This window comes from Equus asinus, chromosome 11 (genome assembly GCF_041296235.1).
Source record: "Equus asinus isolate D_3611 breed Donkey chromosome 11, EquAss-T2T_v2, whole genome shotgun sequence".
Classification (NCBI taxonomy): domain Eukaryota; kingdom Metazoa; phylum Chordata; class Mammalia; order Perissodactyla; family Equidae; genus Equus; species Equus asinus.
Window position 1 is genome coordinate 75,497,041 of NC_091800.1, and position 23,252 is coordinate 75,520,292.

Sequence of the window (23,252 nt, forward strand, 5' to 3'; positions counted from 1 at the left end):
AATGCCCTCGAGTGCTCTGTGAGACATAAATAGCCAAAATGCATCCTGGCATCCTGGAATGATACTCTAGACTACTCTCTCTTATTTTCTCTCTCTCTACATTATATACTTGTGAGCCCCAACCCCACCAGTAATAAAAATATCAATCGCACTGAAAACAGTTGTGGTCAGAATAACCCTAAGGAAGAATTCTACAGGAAATGTCACTGCAAGTCAAAACGCACCTCCACGAACAGGGTAGTTGTTTACTCCTAAAGTATTTGAACCCACCTTATATCCTCCAGCAGTATATAAATAGAAAGTCCTTTTCTTACTAATTTTAAATCAGAAATTATTTGAGGCTAACAAAAAATCAGCTCAAGCTTATTTGCAATCATTAATTTCATGCAGATTTTTAGTGCTTTATAAAAATTACCCTGAACTATGGACCTGTGAAGAAAATTCATGAACAGATGTTCTGGGTTAAGTTCAGAGACGTTAGATTTCTAGAAAACGTGTTTCAAACAGTTGGCTCACGCATAGGCACACCTTTTAATTACACCGAGCTTATGATAGGTCAACATTTCAAGGTTTATCTGAATTGTGCGTTACCTTGAGCACTGTCATCACGCTAAAGGCAATCATTGACCTTGAAAGAAGAGAGTTAATCACGAAAAGCAATTCAGCAATTGGCCATGCCACTAAATAACTGAGAAGGGAGAGAGAGAGAAAGAGAGAAAGGGAGAGAGAGAGAGATCATGGTTTAAAAATGTGATGCTAATGATTCTGCATAAGTAATCCTGTGCTTTATATTCTTTCCAAGGTGAGATGGACATGCACGGAGCCACCCGTATTTTCCTTTCAGCTTTCCTTGGGCTGTATTTAGGAACTCTGTTTGTGGCTATATCTTCGCTGTGTGGAGTAAACTGGCTCGTGTGGGGGTAAAACTTGCCAGCATTGTGCCTCATGTGTACGAGACAGAAAGTGAGTGCTGAATTCAGCTAACCCTAATTTCATTGAGATCCTGCTCCAAAGAAGTATATGTTGGTGGCATCACCACTCAGGAACTCAACTGCACATAAGAACTCATTATATGACTTTCTCTGTTTTTTTATCTTTTTTTTTTTTTGAAAAAAACTTTCTTAGTTTCTCCAGGATGAGGAAATCATTCTTAATGTAGAAAGAGAATTGTCTCACATTACTTTTTAAGGCACAAAACAATTTTCTTCATCCTTCTCATGGTACTGAGAAGTATTCCTTGTTAAAATTGTGGATTATGCAAATGGGTCCTTAAACAACGTGTGAAGTACCTTGTCTTTGGAAAGTGCATCTCCTGGTGTATCCTGAGGGGGAAGGCGGTTCAGCCAGAGACCACCTGCATGCCACAGGTGCATTTTGCTTCCCCACATACTGTCCCATCTCTGTTCCTCTGTCCACTAAAAAGCGCCTGCGAGAGCTCGCTCAAGCCCAGCCTCACCTCTCTGACACTGGCGTCTGTGAAGAGGGACTTGTAAGAATTCCTGCCAAGCAAGCGACAGAATGTAAAGTGGTGCATGAATATGAAATAGCAGCCATTATCAGTTGATGCCCCTGTCTTTGAAAAGAATCATTCCATTCACTGTCAAGAGAATGAGGGGCAATTTGAAATGGCCTGAGGTAAGTGGCATTTCATATATTGCCAATCAAATTAACCTTGAACCTTTCTCTGCTACTTGGAATTCTTGTTCTTTTTCTTCTTTCTCCATCTCCGAAAATTAAGATGATGTGTATAAAACCACTTTTCAGTCTACAATATTGCACTTTATTCTCCTTTCTCTCCCCGGGGAGGAGAGAGATGAACAGTTCTGTGCATCAATCAAACTGATTGAGACTTAGAGTGGGGAAAAGTGAGACTCTGTCACCAAGTCCAGAAGACACTACAGTGTGTCGGCTTCAGCGTAGTAATTGGTTCTCCTCTCCTCCCCTTTCCTCCAGCGTTTGATCCACAAATGTAGCCTCATCTGAGCTAGGAAGTGTGAACCTGGATCAGCGCTGCTGGACGTAAAAAATAGAATTCTACAGGAGAGTGAATCTGGGGCTGTTCCATCTTCTGATTCTCACACGTGGAATTTGAATATTTGATAGAGTGGATCTCTTTGGAGCTCCTGGTGGATTTTCTCTTTATCTGAGCAGAAAGCAACCGTGTGTGAATGCATACCATAGCAGACTTCTCAATCCCTGCAGTTTGTCAGTGAGCATTTAGTGATGGTGTACATTTTCAATAACATTATAGATACACTCATATACCCACAAATGCGATGAACATAAAACATTTTTCTTTCTCAATCTGACCTCCCCAGCTATAACAGGCATATCAAAAATCTACCCTTTTTGGACAGGACAAGTCTCACCCCTAAGCAGTCATTCTTTCCCAATCATACTTTCTACTTTCCAATGCCTATACCTTTATTTATGCTGTTCCCACCTTGATGGCTCATCCTCCCTCCCAACATCTCTGTCATTATCATCATCATCATCATCATCATCATCATCATCATCATCATCATCGAGCCTCATTATATAACTTCAAAACCCAATTTCAACACTATCTGCTATACGATGACAATTCTTTTGTTTTATTATCTCCGCCCCACCAATGGAAGCGATTTCTCCCCTCTTTTGAAGCTTAATAGCACTTTGTCTCTACTTCATGGCACTTATTCTATCATATTCTGTACTATACTCTACGGTTCCTGTTTTCTCTATTCTTTTAAATTCTAGGATCTATGCAGGCAAAATCATCTTTGATTATTCATGCATTTACCACATTGTGGCAGAAGGATTTAAGAAGGCTTACAAGCAATTTACAGCAAAATAAAAGAAATTAAAAACAGAGGAGTACGGTGAGGCCAAGGAATTTTCTTTGTAACTTGACAGTATCTAGTACGGTGCCCTGCAAGCAGAGGGGTGGGATACTATGAGCCCCCCAGATGGAAGGGTTCTCCACGCTTCTGTGACCAAAGCATCAAGAGCAAGAATTTTCTCAAGCACACCAGGGCTTGGGCGATGTATTTTGTTGCTGTTTATGTGTTCAATACCACTTATAGCTATTTCTGAGCAAGTCAATGTAACAAACATTAAATAATATACTTTTACCTTTAGGATCTGCCTGCAGTGAGGTAGAATGAAGAGAGGTCAGTAAGAGAAAGTGAGCAAGTGAGCCTTGATCTCGGTATTGGATAAAGTGATACATTGATTGGCAAACAAGAGCCATTTTTTGTTTGGAGAATAGTTTTGGCAAATATGTAAAGGCAGCACCAAAAACGATGTGTGTGTGTGTGTGTGTGTGTGTGTGTGTGTGTGTGTCTTAGCTGATTAGAAGGGTCAGGTTGAAGGTTGCTGAGAAACAGTATACTGACTGGTTACTGTCGCCAAGACAGAGGAATAACAGAATAGGAGAGTAGATGATAGCTTTTAAGATTATACATGTTTTTATTATGTCATTGTTCTTTCCCTTTAAATTCTAATCCACTAAAAATTAGGGTGACCAAATAATTTGTTTTCCAAACTGGTACGTTTTTGAGAGTGAAAGGTGACACCGTGATTATTCAGGACAGCAGGCATGATCCCAGACTGGCTGTGACAGTGACTGATCTGTATGTGCAGCAATCAACAGACCAATGTGATACATAATCTTTTCTTATCCCCCAAATATTTTAGCTTTATCTTCAATTGCTTTTGGAAAAGTCTGATTTTTTTTTTAAAAAACATAGCCTCTCAGAATCACATCTGGTCAAAATCTGTTTTTCCATATATTAGGTGCACAGATTTGCTTTTCTGTAGTGTTTTCCAGACACCTACACGAGTGTTGAATTACCCCACTGAGTTCTTTGGTACCTCTTCTGCGACTTTTTTCTCCCTCTTGACTTCCCTCTGAATAATAGTTTTGTGATTGTTTTTCTGTTGTCCTAGTTCATCACATTTCCGTTTCAGGGACGTTGTATTATGATGAGCATGGCTTTAATCTATGGCTGTGGTGTTGATGACTTTCTGTGGCCAGTTGAAATTCAATAGTGCTTGAGGTGAGGTTGATTAAACTGACCAAGAGGCTGGATATGAGAAAGCCTATTTTCACTACCCATAAGGAAAATTAATAACAACAGCATATTAGAGTCCATTAGTTTCATTTGGGTAGAATGTGCTGCTAGAAGAGTGGCAATTTGAATGGCAGGTATGTCTAATAAAAAAAAAAGTAAAGTTTCCCCTTAAAGCTTTGTCCACACTGACAAAGAGAAATATAGCGTTATTTATCTGGAAAATCCAGGCTGAAAACTTTTACTACCAAGGACTAAAATTATACTGTCTTGAATCACCTGTATTGATGGCTAACATTGATTAAATTCCCTGAATTATTGCCTAAATCTTTATTTCATTTATCTAGTGTAGAAAATAATGCAGGGGTGCTCTATAGTCTAATGCTTGGCAGTTGAATAATGCTACTCAAAGGATTTCTAGTCTCTTAAAATTTTACCCCCATTTTGGGAGCAGAGAGTGGGAACAACTGTAGTCAAAAATCTAAGCATGCAGTTTGGAAACTAAGAATATGACACTTTTTTTTTTTTTTTACCTTATTACAATTTTAAATTGAAAAAATGTTATCTTAGCATTAGAGAGTAAGCTGGGAACAACCGGAGCTTAGGAACTCACTGTGTTTTTGTTGTTACTGTTGCTTAGGAAAGGGGAGCCAGCTGAATTGATGTCTTACATGTCAAGAATGCATAATAGTCTGCACATAAATAGCATATTAGTTGTTTTACAGTATATAATAATCTGTAAATGGATACTGATTTACTATAAAAATAATTATCCCTGTACAAAATGTCTCAATAGGTTTATTGTGTTTGCTTCAGATCAAGGATCAAACCTGGTTGCATAAGAGAGAGGAACAGTTTGCCTACTTAGGCTGTTACTGCTCGAATCTGAGCTTCTCTGACTGCCAAACATTGGTTGATAATAGACACTTTAGAAATATGTCAAAAGAAGCAGAGAGATGGGCTCTGACAGCATGTCCTCTTACCACTGGCAAAAACCAGGACTGGCAGGAAGAATCCTTCCCTTTATGTAATTATGTCTGGGGAGCTTCAGCAAAGCATAATGATTTTTGTGCTTTCATTTTTAAAAGCCAAATCCTCTGTGCATTTCATGCTTAGTTCATAATCAGTTTTCACTTTTCCATTGCTCAGAGGAAACAGGAAGCCTGGATTTTAGATACAGACAATCAAAAATGGTTATTCACTTTTCATATGTTGCTGTTGATTCTTAATATTGTACAAAGCCAATCGAAGGCCATCGTGAGGACGGTTGAAATTGCCTAGAGAATGATGTCAGCTCACAAAAAATATGAAAGAGAAAGGTTTCTGTCTTCATTTGGAGCAAAAATTGGCAAGGACTTTGTTATTCGGTCAGGAGCATAGTCATCTGTCAATTTCCACGCCTCTAATTTCATCTCAAATCAGTTTTGGACAAGAACTAACATCAAAATGGTGATGTTTTAATTCCACTTACCTGATCTGCTTGGTAAATTCAAATATGTTAATTACTTTTCTCTGAATGGTTTTCTCCTTTGGAAAAGCTATGAAGGAATTAGTACTTATATAGTTTCTTGCTTCTTCAGTTGTACATAACTCCTTACTAAAATCACAACAGTAAACGCAAATAGACAGATTTTCAAGCAAGGAAAGAAACTTTAGTTTAGAATCTACTGCTCATTCTCTCACCAAGTATCGGTCTTCTTTTATGGACCTAACTCCTCGAAAGAGATAAGTGGAAAAATTTGGAACCAGTTCCTCAAAGAGCTTAGCATCTAATAAGGGAGAAAATTGTGCAGGTCATACTTGTCAATCTAACAGAGATATGAAATTCTGCAGGAGAGGTGCAGACTCAACCTTCCACGATTTTAGACACCATTTCTATCCAGGTGGGCCGGGAGAGATTTGTGGAGGAGGAGGCATGGAATCTGGGTCTTGAAATACATTCAAGATTTAGACACTTGGAAATGGGTCAGTTATCCAATGGAACCTATTAATTATTAGTTACTATTAGCTATGATTATTATTAGCTATCCATTGCTGTGTAACAAATTACTCCAAAAGTGTAGTGGCTTAAAACAAAAATATTTATTATTTCCCACAGTTTCCGTAGGTCAAGAGTTGGAAGCAGCTTAGCTAGGGGTTCTGCACAGGGTCCTCTGGAAGTTGCAGTCAAGCTGTTGGCCAGGGCTTCAACCTGAAGGCTTGACAGAGACCGGGAGTTCAGCTTCCAAGATGGCTCATTCTCATGGCTGTTGGCAGGAGGCCTTAGTTCCTCACCATATGGGTCTATCCGTAGGACTGCCTAAGGGTCCCCATGACATGGAACCTGGCTTCCCCCAGAGCCAGGAATGAAACAGAGAGAGAGAGAGAAAGAGAGAAAGAGAGGATGATACGAAGGAGGCAGCACCTTTTTATGACCTAGTTTTGAGGACCATTAACATCACTTCTGCTTCATTCTATTTGTTAGAATGAGCCACTAAGTCCATCTCACATTCAAAAGGAGAAAAATTAGGTTCCACCTCTCAAAGGGAGGACTATCAAAGAATTTGTGGACATATTTCTAAAACCTTCACAATGGGGTCGGGGAACATGAGGGGAGAACATCCAACTTGGGGGAGGGGGCAGGTCTTGGCAAAGATCAATACTTGGAGACATGTGCAGGGAACTTGAGATAATCCAGTGTGGAGAGTTTCAGACTAAGATGATAGTGGGAAATAAGACAGGAAATATAGAGGGAAAGGATTTAGACACTATAGGGCAAGGTGGAGAATCATAGAAGGCTTTAGAGCAGGGTAGAGGCATAATTACAGCTATGTTTTAGGAAATTAGTCTAGCAACAGTTAGAACTAAGGTTGGGAGTGTGGAGAGAGTGAAAGAGGGGACCAGACAGGAGGCCATTCTGGTCATGCAGGGGGATGGACCTGGAAGGGGATGGTTGGAACGTGGTTCCAAAACAAATACTGCTCTTCTTCTTTCAGACTCTACATAGTACAAATAACTATAAAGTTCAATCCATTTTTATGTGTCTAATCCAACTGTTAATGGAATCTGCCTATGTTTTATATGCTGTGCCTTATGGAGCTTTTACTGGGTTAGTGAATTGAGCTGTAAGCCTGATGCGTGGCAGCAATTCTTTCCGTGCTGATTGAGAGCAGTTTGTCCCTAGGATGGCAATTGCACCTAATACCCACAGGGCACATTCCTAATTGAGTCTGTCTCTTAACTGTAGGGAGAGCTTGATGTTATTGTTAGACAAAAACCATCCTACATTGGAATTCTTCATGGCAAAATTGCTACCCTCTTCTCCCTTAGTTACCAACATCTCCATTACCAAGTATTACATTATTCTTCCATAAGCACTTGAAGTGTTCTTTTATTCAACTTGTATATTCATGCACTTCCATTTGTGATATAGACACTAGCTGGGCTCCTTGATGATGTCCGTTCTCATCACAAAGGCAATCCAGTGCACTGAAAAGCCAGGTACGTGGGCAGAATCACCAATACTGACGCCTTGACTTACCCCATTGTTCTTTAGGAAATCCAGTAATTCCAGATGAGAGGAATAATTTTTTCTCCTTCTCTGGATTTATATGAATTTATGAATCTTGAAGAGTATAGCATTTAATCATTTTCCTAATCGTGGATTGAGCATTATTAATTCATTTTCTCACCAACTTGATGCAAGCTCACAGAATGTATGGACCATTTTGTGCATCGTTTTGACTGGGAGTGGAGGGTTTGTGCCCAAGACATTGTGGGTGTTTACTAAACTCTCAACTGAATACTGATTAGGTGAGACTGGTCCTGTTTATTTTATCTTCTCAACATATACATCCTCCACACAAGAACTTTATTCTCTCCCTTCGTGTCTCTAAATCCCAACTGCAGTTTAAAGCAAGAGTTGTAATTTATAGCACCTGCCCACCCCCTCTTTTATCTTGGCTGCCTTTTTGACCCTATGTAATAACTAGATGAAGACTTGAAGTGACCTTTAATTTCCCCAAGGTCCACTTATATATGGATTAATCTAAATGGTGATAATATGCTTTTCTGCAAATATCTGTGATTCTGAATATTTGCTTGTTTCTCTGCATTGTTAATTATTAATGTTACCCAGGAGGTAATGCAGTGTAATTCATTGCCCATTAAGTAGAGCTTCCAATAACATCTTATATGATTTTTAGGGTGTACCAAGTTTAGCAGTGAAACAAAACCATTTTTCATACTGCTTTTATGTTACTACTTATTGCCAGTGGAGTATTCTGAAGCCATCAGAGTATCTTCCAACTCCTGGAATATGGGTAGATACAAACTGGAGGTGAGGGGCTTAAGATCTAGGCACATCTTTCTGCTAGGTCATTTTATAGGTAAGTTGTACAGTTTGAAGGAAACCATGAATAACAGTTATATTTTGAGGGGATCAGAGAGACTTCCAGCACAACTCTTTCATTTTACACATGAAAAGAGTTGAGATGCAGAAATGTAAAGTGGTTTCTCAAGGGTGCCAAGTCCCAGCAGATCATCCGTGACTTAAAACAAGTTTTCTGGGTCCTCTGTTCTATCCAACAAAACAAACAAATAAAAGAACTCCTCACCTCTCAAAAAATCCCTTCAACCTTCTTCTCCTTAAATCCAAAAATATGACGCTAACTGAAACCAAGATGAGAAATCTTCATTTGCTAGTTTTTTAAATCTTCCAAGTCATCAGCTTCCATAGAAGTGGTAGAATGGCAGATAGGCATCCTCTTCTACCTTTATGTCCTGTTTCTTACCTTCACACTTAAAGTTGTGAGTATCAATCACCATTTACTAAGTAAGCTTACTTGCGAGAAATTGTCTACACAAATATAGAGTGGAGTAATGAGCACGAGGACTTAAATTAGTATCAGAAACTTGGGAATTTCTTTCAGGTATAAACACATAAAATATATTTTCAAAATGTAAGTATTTTGGAGCACGCTAATCCCATAACAATGCCAGTTTTAAAAATAATTCTGGCGGTAGTGCAAAAACTTTCATAGAGAATTTGGGCTTTCAGGATGCTCTCTAAGAAGGGGGAAGGAAGAGGAGGAGGAGGAAGAGGAGAAGTAACAGAAGGAGGAGGAGGAGAAGAAGAAAAAGAAAGAGAAGAAGAAGAAGAAGAAGAGGAGATGGAGGAAGAAAAAAGAAGGGGAAGAATTATGTGCTTGAATGATGCAAAGGTGACAAGAAAGCATTTTTCTATATAGCCACAAGTGGATGTGCATGTCGTTAGTGTTATTAGGGTCAATTATAAATAATATAATTTATGAGCTTTCATTGTGTCTTAAACTAAGCCATATTTTTCTATCATGGATTATATGGTCATCACCGTGATAGAAAGTTGGAGTGAGCATATTTGAGAAGGTGGGCAGTAAGTCGGACATTGTATACAGAGGACTGGGGATGGCTATACTGCTTGGTAGTTGAGAATGGAAATTCCTGAAATGGAAATTAGTAAATTTAACTATTATTTGAGGGAGGTCAATCAGGTGCTTTAGGTGTGGGAATCCTTGCAGGCTAGAGGGATATGAGTTATATATTATCAGCAGCAGGGAAAAAGACAATCCCCAGTGTCATGGAGGAGACAAAATATGGACTTGAAGCAGGCAAAGTAGACTATTGGTGAAGTCATAGTCCCAGTGTTTTGACAAGGGATGACAAGGCTTGCTTGTCACTAATACACCTCTCTAGTGCCTAAAACAGTGCCTGGCACATAGTGGGTAATCAATAAATATTTAAAGAATAAATAGATTAGGCATTAGTTGTAGCATCATGGAGAGCTGGAGAGATATGATAATATTAAGGAAGAAGGAGAGCAAAATTTTCGAATAGAAACAATATACAATTGTTCAAATAGGAATAATATGCAAAGTCAAAAAAGAGTCTTAATTTGAAGTTTCCCAAGATGATGGATTTAACCGTATTTCCCTAAGAGCCGATGGTGTTTGAGGGCAATGGCGTTGGATGTGGGAGAGAATATCTGGGATCTGAGAAGTAAAGCAGCCTCAAGCAGTTATGTTTCCTTCCAGCATCAGTTCTGGAACCCATTTAAATACTTTGACATTTTTATGCTTCAGCAGAGTCTCGGAGCCAAAGACCTTGAGGTCCTTTGAAGATTCATTTCCTATGATGCAGTAACCTCTAGCACCGTGTTCACGTTCCAAGAAATGCTTAATATTTAACATGTTGCTGATTTCCTTAATCATCTTTCAATATCAGAATCCCGTGCTTTATCAGATAAGTCATTTTAGCTTGTGGCGGGTGATATTGTGTAATCCAATCACAAAGCATCCATCTCTGGTGATGTTGTCTTCAGTGCTGATTCAGGATCTTTCACCAAATTCGAATGTACTGTCCCGTGCCCAGGGAGGAAGTTGGAAAAAGGTTACAAGGTGAATATTGATTTGCTGTCTCATCCAGAAATTCTGAGATTTAGTCTCTGACAGAGTGGATGTGGCTTGTGTCCTATAGCTGGTTATACAACATTGTGGTGTGGCTATTTGCAGATATTTTCAGACTTCTTTAAAAAGACTCAGGAAATACTCCACTTAAAAAAATTATTTGAAGTAACGTGCAAAACAAATATCACCACTGTATCCCTGAGCTTTACTCTGTTTCTGAATCTGTCCTGTGGGGTGGGGATCGAGGACTGGGTCAGGGATGGAGTGGAGTTCAGTTTCTGTTATCCACATTATTGAGGTAAAAGAAAAATAGTGCTTTTGGTCATGTCCACTTTTGTGCAACTGCATAGAAGCATTGAAATGCTTGTGTCAGGTTGTCCTGCTTTATCGCTAGATAAATAGAGAAAGAGACTTTAAAAAAGAGCCTCTCACTTTCCTTAGGACATGAAGGTTTTAGGGCTAGCCTCTACTTTTACTCATTTTATGGAGACTCCATAGATTATTTTGATCCAGAACTCATATTCTTGCCACAGCTGACTTGATTACCAGGATGTGACATAACGCGTAGTCATTCAGTTCTGGAGTCTGGTCAGTTCCCCTGATATGCAGTCTAGAATACTCCGTTGGCATTACTTTCTCTATCGCAGAAGATTTTAAACTGAAGACTCAGCTACTTAAAGAAAGAGCCATGCCCTATTAGCAACAATATCTTCCTGTGTCTTACTGGGATTGCCCTCTCAGGTAAGTGTAAATAACAGCACTATATGACGTGTCTGCACGATTGGTAGCACTTCTACCAATAATGTGGATGGAGTGACTATAGCGAGGACAATAAGCTCTCTTCACTGGGGACATCTGTACTTGTTAAGTCACGCCAATGGACAAATTTTAATTTGTAAAGGAAACAAAATATATCCAATACATACTAAATGATAATCTTAACAGAGTGTTTTATTGCCATTATGCATAAATGATAGGGGAGTTGGCAGGACCCTAATATATCTATTCCATCTCTTCAAGTCTTCAAGGGCTTGGCTTGCACTAAGCTGGTTTACTTGGACTCTCATCCTGTCAGCCAACAGTTACGCGCTGAAGGCTCCTAGAGGAAGTTCTGTTGGATCTGGGCCCTAGTTATTTCCTCAGCACGAGCCAAACAGAGACAATTACAGTTTACACTCTAAAGCACTAAGCACATCACAGGAACATTCAAGAAAAGTTTGGAGAGTGAAGTGAGGAACTGTAGCAGCTGGAATAAAGAGAACTTTTTAGTCTTCTATTTTTTTTCTTTTTGGTGTTCATTTTATTGTTTATTTCCCTCCAGCTTTATTAAGGTACAACTGACAAATAAAAATTGTATATATTTAAGTTGTACAAGTGACGTTTTGATATACATTGTGAAATGATTATTGCAATCAAGCTAATTAACATATCCATCACTCCACGTATTTGCCCTTTTTTTTGTGGTGAGAAAACTTAAGATCTAGTCTCTTAGCAAATTTCTAGTATACAATGCAATATTATTAACTATAGTCAGCATACTGTACATTTGCTCTCCAGAGCTTATTCATGCTGCTTAACTGAAACTTTGTTCTCTTTGACCAACATCTCCCCATTTCCCTCTGTCCTCAGCCTCTAACAACTGCCAATTCACTCTCTGCTTTTATGAGTCTGACTATTTTAGATTACACATATAAGTGACATCATGCAGTATTTGTCTCTCTATGTCTGGCTTATTTTACTTAGCATAATGTCCTCGAGGTTCATCCATGCTGTTACAAATGGCAGGATTTCCTTATTTTTAAGGCTAATTTGCTGAGAGTTTTTATCATGAAATGACATTGAATTTTGTCAAATGCTTTTCCTACTTCTCTTGGGTGATCATATGGTTTTTATCCTTCATTCTGTTAATGTGATGTATCACATTTATTGATTTGTGTATATTGAACCATCCTTGCATCCCAGGGATTAATCCCGCTTGATCATGTTGTGTGATTCTTTTAATGGGCTGTTGAATTTGGTTTGCTAGTATTTTGTTAAGGAGTTCTCATCTGTTTTGGGAACAAAAAGTAAACCAAGCAGAAACCAGCTTGAGGTCTTTTCTACCTAACATGGAAAATGCAGAACATAAGCCTTTTCTGTGGTTTGGAAGTGGCTCCTATGCTGGCAGATTGCTCAAAAAGTGGCTTAGGGAGTTAGGAAGTATAGGAACTGAGGACTGAGAATTGCTTACTTTAAGGAGAAATAGCCTGTAATTTTCCAATATGGAAGTTTACCTTTAATTGACAGGAAAGTTTTGGACTAGGGAAGGTCAAGCATTTTAGTCCTTCTGGGCCTAAATAGGCCTGGTGCATGATGATTCGATGTGATGTTGACTGGATCACAGGGCAGCTTCCCTAGGTAAGCAGAAGCCCTTCATTAGATTTTTGGTGTTTTAAGTCACAACACTTAGAAGTGCTTTTGAGGAAACCCTGTTGTCAAGCCTTATTCTCAACTGGATATATATTTCTGGAGCAAAGTTAGAGCCACATCAACTTTCAGAGATTGGAAGAATACATATACTATTGAGAAAACTTTGGGAAAATGTTCAATAACTACTAAAATTCATTTTGACATATTCAATATTTAAATACCATTTTCATCATGAAAAGTCTCATGTGATTGTATAAGAAAAAGTTGTGAAATGCTTTTAATTTTGTGGGTATCTTTATCTGCTCATCCCTGTGAGTTATCTCTGCAAGTATTTGCCTTTGGCTGATTCTTTACAACCCTGTGGAGCTAAAAGTTAACTTTTAGAAAACATAATTCAGATGAAAATTTCTTTCCAGAGAAATGCAAATTGTGTTTGGTGCAATGTAATTGATTATTGTCCCTCTGGGTATTGTCAATTTATCACTATTTGTAAATTTATTTCAGCATTCTTTATTTGATTTTAGATATCTGTCTTTTTATTTTTTAGTTGCATGAGTCCTTTATATATTCTGAATACAAGTCCCTGTTATACATATGATATGCAGGTATTTTTTTCTTAGTCTGTGGCTTATAATTTCATTTTCTTAATGGTGTTGTTTGAAGCACAAGTGATTTCAACTTTTATAAAGTCTAATTTATCGTTTGGTTGGTGTCGTACTCTTTGCCAACCCAAGTCATGAAGATTTTCTCTTATGTTTTCTTTCAGAAATTTTATAGTTTTAGCACTTTTATTTAGGTCTATGATCTATTTTAAGTTAATTTTTCTATGGTGTGAGGTGAAGGCCTAGATTTATTATGTGTCACATGAATATATAATTGTCCCAGCACTATTTATTGAAAAGTCTATTCTTTCCCCATAAATTGGGTTGGAATCTTTCTCGAAAATCAATTGACAAGAATTGTAAGGGTCTATTTCTGGATTCTCACTTCTGTTCCATTGATCTGTCTGTATATCTTTCCTCCAGGTATATTTTTATGTTAGTCTTTAGTCAGAACTGGGATATTACCAATTAATAACTGTTTCTAAGATTTGTGACACTTTCCATCTTGAATGGGCACTAACATCTTTTGTATTTTTGTTTTCCTTTTTAATAGCAAAAGAAAGCCCTTTAGAACTGTCCTCCCTCAGGCCCTCACACTCTGTAACATTTTCTCAGTTACCTTTAAACACATTTTGGGGCTGGCCCCGTGGCCGAGTGGTTAAGTTCGTGCACTCCGCTGCTGGCAGCCCAGTGTTTCATTGGTTCGAATCCTGGGCGCGGACATGGCACTGCTCATCGAACCACGCTGAGGCGGCGTCCCACATGCCACAACTAGAAGAACCCACAACTAAGAATATACAACTATGTACTTAGGGGTTTTGGGGAGAAAAAGAAAACAAAATAAATTAAAAAAATCTTTAAACACATGTATGCGTACATTACGAAAACAGAAAGACAGAAATGTTCGCCATTGAAAAACATTCTGATTTGGATTCAGCCAGATGATGAGGGATTGATTTAGCAATTTGGGCACTTTCCTGACCACTTAACACAGCTGACATCCTGCCGAAACATTTTAGCTGGTTGAAGATTGAGATTAAAACCTCTGGAGTATGGTTAGATTTTCTTTTTAAATTGTTCATACTTTTTTTCATCGTGCTTACATTTTGCCCAAGTTTTGAATAATTCCCTTAAGACAAATTCCCAGAATTTGAAATACCAAATCTAAGCAGGATAAACTTTTCGTTATGTCAATGTGAAAATAAACGTTTATTTTTCTGGCTCAAATGAGCCAGCATGCACAATATATTATGAAGAGTAAAGAGATAGCTATAGATATTGAAAAGCATAATGTAATTGACATTATACATATTAACTACATTATACACAAAATGTAATATATAACCATAATGTAATGAAACTCATGTAATAAACATTTTAATCTCTTGATGCTTACTTTCACATTGCTTTCTAGAACAAAGTACATTCTTATATGTGGAATGGCTTTTAGCTAATAACAGCAAGGCTTACAATTATCTCACCCGCTTTTTGTAATTGTTCTCATTAAGGACGTGAATATTTAACAAATATTCATTCAATGGACACTGTATTTTGAGTACATCTCCAAAGGTCGGGGATATAGCTGTCAATACAACGAAGACCCTGCACTGGTGGAATTACCATCCTAGCAGGAAAGACAGATAATAGTAACAAACATGTATAATAGTGGTGAAGGCTGTGAGGGTATCCAAAGCCAGGTCAAGCACAGACAGTGATAGAGTAGAGGCTGCAGGTGGATATGTTAGCGAGAGTTGCCAGGTAAGATCTTTCTAAGGACGATTTGAGTGGAGACTTATGTGAAGTGAGGGTGTGAGCTGGGTAAATATCTGCGAGGAGGAAAACAATGTAGTTAGAACAGAGTGAGCAAATAGTTGGATATGAGATTACAGAGATCGAGGGTGGATGGATCATGTATGTCTTTGTATGCCAAGTTCAAGAATTTGGATTTTATTCCGAGAGTACTACACAGCCACAGAGGATTTGATGGACTAAAGAGTGATATAATCTTATTTGAGGTTCTAAAAGTTTCTCTGGGCACTATGTATCATTTTTGTCTGAAGGCGGACAAAAATGGGGGCAGGAAATCTAGTTAGGAGGCTATTTTGAGGTCCAAACGAGAGGAGTTGGTATCTTGGACTAGGATGGTGGAAGCGATAAAGAAAAGGTTGGAATTTGGTTAGATCTTGAAGGTAGAGCCAACAGGATTTACGAGGGGTTGAATGTGAGGTGTGAGAATAAGGTAGTAGGTTTTTGGTCTGAGCAACTGTCAGGTGATGGTACCATTTCCTGAGATGTGAAAGATGGAGGAGGAGTATATTTGGAGGCAAAGATGAAGCGGTTAGGAACTCTATTTTGAATGTACAAAGTTTAGAATCCTGAACTTCCCCTGATGAAAAAAAAAATCAATTCATAATGTGCTCAGGAGGAGCCAATGTTTTGTCTATAGAGCTTTTGAGGAATTATTCCACGGTGGGAGTCCATTCTCAATAAAGTATTTATCTGAAATGTAGTTTATCCTATTTTAAAAGTTAGTACACATTTTATCCTGTCAAATTACAGACTCATTTGTTTATTGGACATTTCACTTTAATAGTATGCTAGCTACCTATTTAAAAAACTGCAAGTCTGGTTTTCTTGGGTCAGTGCTTTTCATGAGGAGTACATAGACTTGAGATATATCAATTCTATCTTAGTCTGCCTTTATCTTCTTTACTTCCTTGTAAAACAACAATCTGGAATCAATGATAGATATATGTGGCTTTATTTTTTACTTTTCTCAGGCTTTGATTTTGTAGGTTTTGGTTTTGGACTAAACTGCATGAACTGCATGAGTATAAACCCATAGTTGTAGTCAAACAGGCTAAGGAATCCTGCCAGATAGAAACCTAATTTTTTTTATGTGTATTTAAAAAGAATGCTTTCTGGTGTCTTTTATATTAGTTTCTTAAAAAGCATGTGCTACTTTTGAGTGGGTTGGGTAACTTCCCTTCTCCTGTAGAAGACAGAAATTCTTTTTTTTTTTTTTTTTTTGAGGACGATTAGCCCTGAGCTAACATCTGCTCACAATCCTTCTCTTATTTTTTGCTGAGGAAGACTGGCCCTGAGCTAACATCCGTGCCCGTCTTCTTCTACTTTATATGTGAGATGCCTACCACAGCATGGCTTAGCCAAGCTGTACCATGTCCACACGCAGGATCCGAACGGGTGGACCTCGGGCTGCCAAGGCGGAAGGTGGGTGCTTAACCGCTGTGCCACAGGCCGGCCCCGAAGCAGAAATTCTTGGATGGTGTTAGGCTTTTATTATCTTGAACTGAGATTGCCCTGAAAAGATATATAATGACCCTAAAGCTAATTGTCACTGGAAAGAAGGGCCACAGATCAATATTCTAAAATCAAAGTTACAATTTTGAGTACTCCTTTTCTGACATTTAATTGCTCCACAAAAAATAATTGAACAAGAATTTGATGTACGGGAGTTTTCACTTTATAGCTTCTTTAGGAAGGTGCTTCTCATTGCTCTAAGTAAGGTGTTGAATAGGTGCATTGTTGACATTTTTCTTTGAGTACAGCGAATTATATTCCATTCACTGTTAAAGCTTTCTAGGGTGAAATGTTGTGTGCAAGAGAGAGGAGTAGAACTTTGGGTTCTGGGATGCTCATTTGTTTTTATGGCTCATAATAATACTTTAAGGAGACTCTTGGTCCTGCCTGAAGTTGCCTTGGCTCAACTTTTCAACGAGGAGCAATGGTGTTCTCATCAAGCATGAATCGTCGCTAAGCTCCACAGTTTTCAGAAGAGCTGTCAGATTTACCTTTGGCATGATTGGTAACACAAACAGGTTTGTGCCTAATGAACAACACAGGCTGACTGCCTTGATATAGACGTCACACAATATTTTTTAGAAACTCAGTTGGAGGGATATTTAAAGACTATGCAGTTCATCTGTTCCTTCTGATAATCTAAAATACACCAGGTTAAGTCACGTTGGCAGAGAACTGGGTGCCCAGACCTCTAAATACTGACCTTCTGTAGAATTGCTTTATGGTAATGTTGGTATCATAATCTTAGCCTATAATGATGGCCAACATGACAGAGAGCCATTCGAAACTTACAATTAGGTCAACTGTGAGGATATAGTTGAATACCTTGGTGAATAGAGCACAAAGCCTTTTCCATTTCCCCTAAGTTCTTCTTAGCTCCCCACAGCCAAAATTGTTCCCTAATTTCTCAGGAAATGGAACAGATTCCCAGGCTACATTCTGCCCTCATCCAAATACCTACAGTTCTTCAATTCTATTCATTAAAAAATTATTTTTCCTCAGAGATTCTTTTCCATTACTTTTTGATGTGAATTTTCCTCCCAGTTTTGTTGCTGTACTTGAGAGATAGAGGAATAATATGTTTCTTTTCCTCACTTCTAAGATTCGTACAAGAAAGATTGTATCTTCTCAGTTGTCATTAAAAACATCTTGGCTAAATTGGTAAGTCAAATTGTTTTTTTGTTGCAGTTTTAATTTTCACTTTTTTGATTAATTACTGAGGTTGATTTTTTCCCCAAATATTTCTAAACCATTCTATGTCCTTGTTTGTGAATGTCATGTTTGTGAACCATTTATCTGCTGGAATCTTAGTGTCTTATCATATTACTTACATAACCTCATCATATACCAAGGAGCTTATCCTTGGTGCAACACAATTAGATATATTTTTCACCTTGTTGCTTATTATCAGATAAGCTTGTATTTTGACAAATAGGAAATTTATGTTTTCATGCAGTCAAATCTGTCTTTCCTTTGTGATTTCTTCCATTGCTTTTATGTTAGCTGTCTTTTCATGCAAATTTTAAAAAATTTACTCCTTGAGGGTTTGGACACGGTGGTATATAATTTTTACTAAGTTTGTTCCATAAACAGGCCTAGTATAGTGCTTAGGGCACAAAATATGCATAATAATATTTGTTGATATATTGATGTTACATTTGATTAATCTACAGAGTTTACATTTCCTGCAAAGTTACACTGCAAATTTTTAACAGGAACACGTAATATTCATTTGCATCAGCATTTCCTTTTGGACATTTACAGAGAATTTAAACAAAGTCATGCTTTTGGGCAACATTAGCAGAAAACCACTGCCTTATCGATATTCTTGTTTGAACAGAAGGAGAGCTCTTTATCGTATCTTTCAATTTGCCTGGCTCACCAAAAATCACATCTCACTTGTGTCGAGGCTCTTGAGTCCAGCTGTACCACGTGAAGCACCTGGCAGAGAGATGGGGAAGGATTAAATTGTAACATGATTTCACATCTAGTGAATAGATTTCTATCAATTTTTTGTGCATGACTGTGAGATTGTTGAGCCAGTTAGAATTACTTGGAGTCTCAGAAGACTAACTCCCAGAGAATATAGAAATCCTAAAGTTAGATGGAAGTCTCAAGTCTTAACAGAATTATGATTAACTGCGGGGGGGGGGGGGGCGGATGGTGGGGGTGGCAGGCAGGAAGAAACTCATCGCCAAGAATCCAGAAGTAGAGTAAAGAAGGAAAAACTGTATTTTGCAATGAAAAACAATCACACCATTGTTCTTTTGCCTCACTTCACTGTACTAGTTAAATGTGAAGGAATGGCAGTTTTACAGAAATCAGGGTCACTACTTCTTGCCACATCTTAATAAAGCATGTAGACAGAATAAGCCAATGTACATATTTTGATAAATATAAATACATGGCAAAATCAATACGTCATTTTCACTCCCACTGATTAGTTGATCATAATTACCTCTAAGTTTGAGAAATGACTCCATACAAAAATAAGAGAAGTTCTTATGGGTACTCTATCTTGCCCTTGGCTTCTCCATAGATCTCTGATCCTGGGCTTCCTACCAGCAAGCCTGAGCTCCCTCCTTTAGGCCAAAGCCACAGTGAGAAAGGGCATCTTCTCTGGCTCAGTTTGTTGACCCCAATGGTGAGAATTTCCTTCAGTACCTTCCATCAGGAATTTGGTCCTTACGCTCTTCCCAGCTTTTGAATGACTTCTTACTTCCATCGGCCACCCTAACAGGGATTAGGCCTTTGTTTTCCTTTGAAGTCTTGGGGCCCTTCTGCTGACTTCCAGTTTAGATGTTACCTCTTGTATGAGTCTGTGTCCAAGGTGACAGGGAATGGGGGCAGGGTTTTCTCAATGCCTTGTGACTGTCCAGTACCCTCAGAGACAACACCATCAGGCAGCCTCTGCTCCTATGATGTTCTTTAGCTTTGACTCCTATTCATAATTGAGGGCTGAGTGCGAATTGTTTAAGGGCAAAGGAGACATCCTGGATTTTTCATCAGGGGCTGGTCTGTCTACCACTTGCTCTAGTGTCCTAGAGTGGCTAATTATAAAACAGCAGTGGTTTCCAATGTGATTCAGAGCTTGGCCCCTTTCTTTCATATTCATTCCAAGTGACTGACTATTGTGGGGCATTGTCTGCTAATTTCAGCCAGAGGAGCTGCTATCAATCAGAACCCAGCAGGATTAACATTGATAACCAGATTGCAGAACCAGAGACCCTGGTCTCCTGCATCTATTCTCTTGACAAGGAGTCTACGCCAGTCCATATTATGCACCAGATCTGCAGTGTGATGAGCAGCAGTTAGGGTTACTTTCCTGAACTGGACCCTCAGGGGAGATCTGGGCTGCTGGCATCCAGGGAGCGGCTGGAGTGGAATGGAATGGGCAGCTCTACAGTCTCAGTCCCAGGAATTACTCGAGGCCACTGTGAAATGAAGGGATGTGAGCTTCTTTTTGAGTTTTAAAAACTTTATTAATTTATTAAGGTATTGAGGCATGACTGTCAAATAAGAATTGTAAATATTTAGGTTGTACAATGTGATTTTTTTAAAGATACACAATGTGAAGATTTGATATACATATATGTTGTGAAAGGAGTATCACAATCAAGTTAACACATCCTTCATTTCACATAGTTGCCATTTGCGTGTGTGCTTGAGTGATGAGAACACAAATTTCCTCTTAGTAAATTTCAAGCATACGATACAGTATTATTAACTATAATTGCCATCCAGTACATTAGATTCTCCAGAACTTATTCATCTTATAACTGAAATTTGAGCTCTGAATCCAAACCTCATTCCTTCCCCCAACCACTAGAGGACAGGGTTGTGGGTGTCGACGCAGTTCTTGGAGGGCTTCTAATTTTCCCTCCGTCACGTAAGGCTGGGAGGGAGTTTTAGTGGCTGGTAGATACCAATCTGGGAATCCTGAGCCTTGTATTAATTTCTCCCAAAAGGTAGCCCCAGAGACAGTAGAGAATTGCTTACTGTCAAGGCTGCTTTTGAGGTATAGAGGTAGTACAAGGACAGTTGACATTCAGTGACAGCCATCTAGACTACTGCTACCCCGAGCAGCTGCAGCAAGCTGAACAACGCAGTTCACGACAAAGGGAGGCACTTTTCCTATTGCTTTGAGTTTCCAACCTCTATACCAGGTTGAATAGTGTTCGCCTAAAACTTATGTCTGCCTGGGACCTGTGAATGTGACCGTATTTGAAAACAGAGTCTTTGCAGATATAATCAAGTTATGATGAGGTCATACTGGATTAGGGTGGTCACTTAATCTGATATGATATAAATCTGATATGACTGGTGTCCTTATAAGAAGAGGGAAGTTTGGACACACAGACACAGACACACAGGAAGAATGCCATGTGCAGTAGGGGCAGAGATCGGAAGTGGTGCATCTGCAAGCGAACGAGCACCAAAGACTGCCGGGCACAACCAGAAGCTGGGAGAGGCAGGGAAGAATTCTTTCTAGAGCCTTCAGAGGGAGCATGGTCATACCAATAGCTTGATTTCAGACTTTTGGCTTCCAGAACTGTGAAGAATAAATTTCTGTCATTTAAAGCCACTTAGTTTGTGGAAATTTGTTATGGCAGCTCTAGGAAATTAATACAGACTCCCTTAGCAGATGATCATCTGGAAAAATATGATTATTCAATTCAACTGCAGATAATAAAAGCCACTCATGTGGTTGGCACAATCAGCTCCATGGTCACATGGGTAGGCTCTGGAGAGGGGCAGAATATTGACAAGGCCAGCTGGTGAGGTGGGTGATGATAACCGGGCCAGTGACTGGGGCCCATTCAAGGCCATTGGATATTCATGGCCACGCGGAGTTCTGTCAGCCTCACATTAGGGCAAATTAGGATGCTGCGTTATACACCACCTGTGATACCTGTGTCCAAGTTAAGGGCCTCTCATGAGGAAATCTGACTTCCTAAGCACCTCTGGAATATTGTTAATCTGGCTTTTTCTCTGGTCTATCCCTTTTATATGTACAGCTAAATATTAATTTATTTATTTATTTTCCTTCTGTGGTTTTCCCTTCCCCTCCCCCACACCCCAGCATAGAGTTTGCCTACCTTTGTGTTTCTTGCCCCAGGAAAATTTTGTGGCAGGGTGGAAAGCAGAAGCTGTTTGCAAAACTTCCTGGTTTTTTGTTTCCAAAAGCCCAAGTCCCAGGGGGAGGGAATACCTTACAGAAAGCAGCAGGGTGGCTTGGAGGAAATATGACCAGAGAAGAATTTTCCCCAGACTAAAAGAAATTTCTGAAGCTAGTGGGTGAGAAGGGTGAGAAAAGCAGCAGGAACTTTCCAGATTCCCCGGAGTATTACCCAAAGGATGTGAGAAATCTCCTGAAAGGAGTGGCTGGCTGGTGCGTCCTGGCAAAGAGAAATCATAAACAGCCTCTGGAAATGTGCCCCTGCCCTGGGCAGGCCCAGGAGCTGCAGAAGTCTGCTGGAGAATCGTGCAGCACGAAGGAAACAGCTCAGTTGGATTTCTGCACAAGGCATTGAACCATGCATGCGTAGCCTGGACTGGCAGGTGGACCCTGGGAATGACTGAGGTTTCCTGCAAATATGGAAGAAAGCAGACTCACAATTGCAATTAAATTGATTTATAGATGGTAAAGATATGTGCCATTTCTTGCACATTTGAGTTTGTGGACTGAAATTCATACCCCTATGTGATATTTTTTTCTAGTGGAAGTTGAGACCTACCAAGAAGGCACACTTCGTTTGCAGTGGGCATCCATCATAGCAGATCCATTCTCCAGGAGCTCTTCCACATCCTTACACTGTATCACCAGGTTTCCAACAGCAGACCCCACGGTCTCTTGAGGTTGGAGGGTACTCTTTGAGGCCTCCCACGTTTGTATTTATTCACCACCCACCATCCACAAACCAACGGCCAAAAAAAAGCGTACAAATTGGGTACTTGACAAATCCCTACTGTTGTTATACCTTTTAACTACCTATCTGCCTACCACAAAATAACATTTTAGGGGCCGGCCTGGTGGCACAGCCGTTAAGTTCACATGTTCCCCTTCGGCAGCCCGGGGTTCGCCGGTTCGGATCCTGGGTGCAGACATGGTGCCGCTTGGCAAGCCATGCTGTGGTAGGTGTCCCACATATAAAGTAGAGGAAGATGGGCATGGGTATCAGCTCAGGGCCAGTCTTCCTCAGCAAAAAGAGGTGAATTGGCAGCAGATGTTAGCTCAGGGCTAATCTTCCTAAAAAAAATCCACAAAAAACAAAAACAACAAAATAACATGTTAGCTGCACCTCATCCGCATAGAATGCTGTTTTGGCATTATACCTCATTCCTTCTTTCTACTTCATAAAGCTTGACCATCCTGGAGGACAGCCAGTATCTGAGTGAAACACAGGTGTCTTAGAAGGATCTGGAAGTTGATAAAGGGAAGATCC

The 23,252-nt window shown here is 39.3% G+C and overlaps 1 long non-coding RNA gene across 3 annotated transcripts in view; it reads left to right on the forward strand.

The window, feature by feature from the left end:
- The first annotated feature begins 650 nt into the window (after window positions 1-650).
- LOC139046520 (uncharacterized) overlaps window positions 651-23,252 on the forward strand; it is a 54,825-nt gene continuing 32,223 nt past the window's right edge. For all 3 annotated transcript variants that reach the window (XR_011506649.1, XR_011506648.1, XR_011506650.1), the window contains exon 1: window positions 651-1,635. This is a non-coding gene — a long non-coding RNA (uncharacterized lncRNA). The remainder of the gene's footprint in view (window positions 1,636-23,252) is intronic.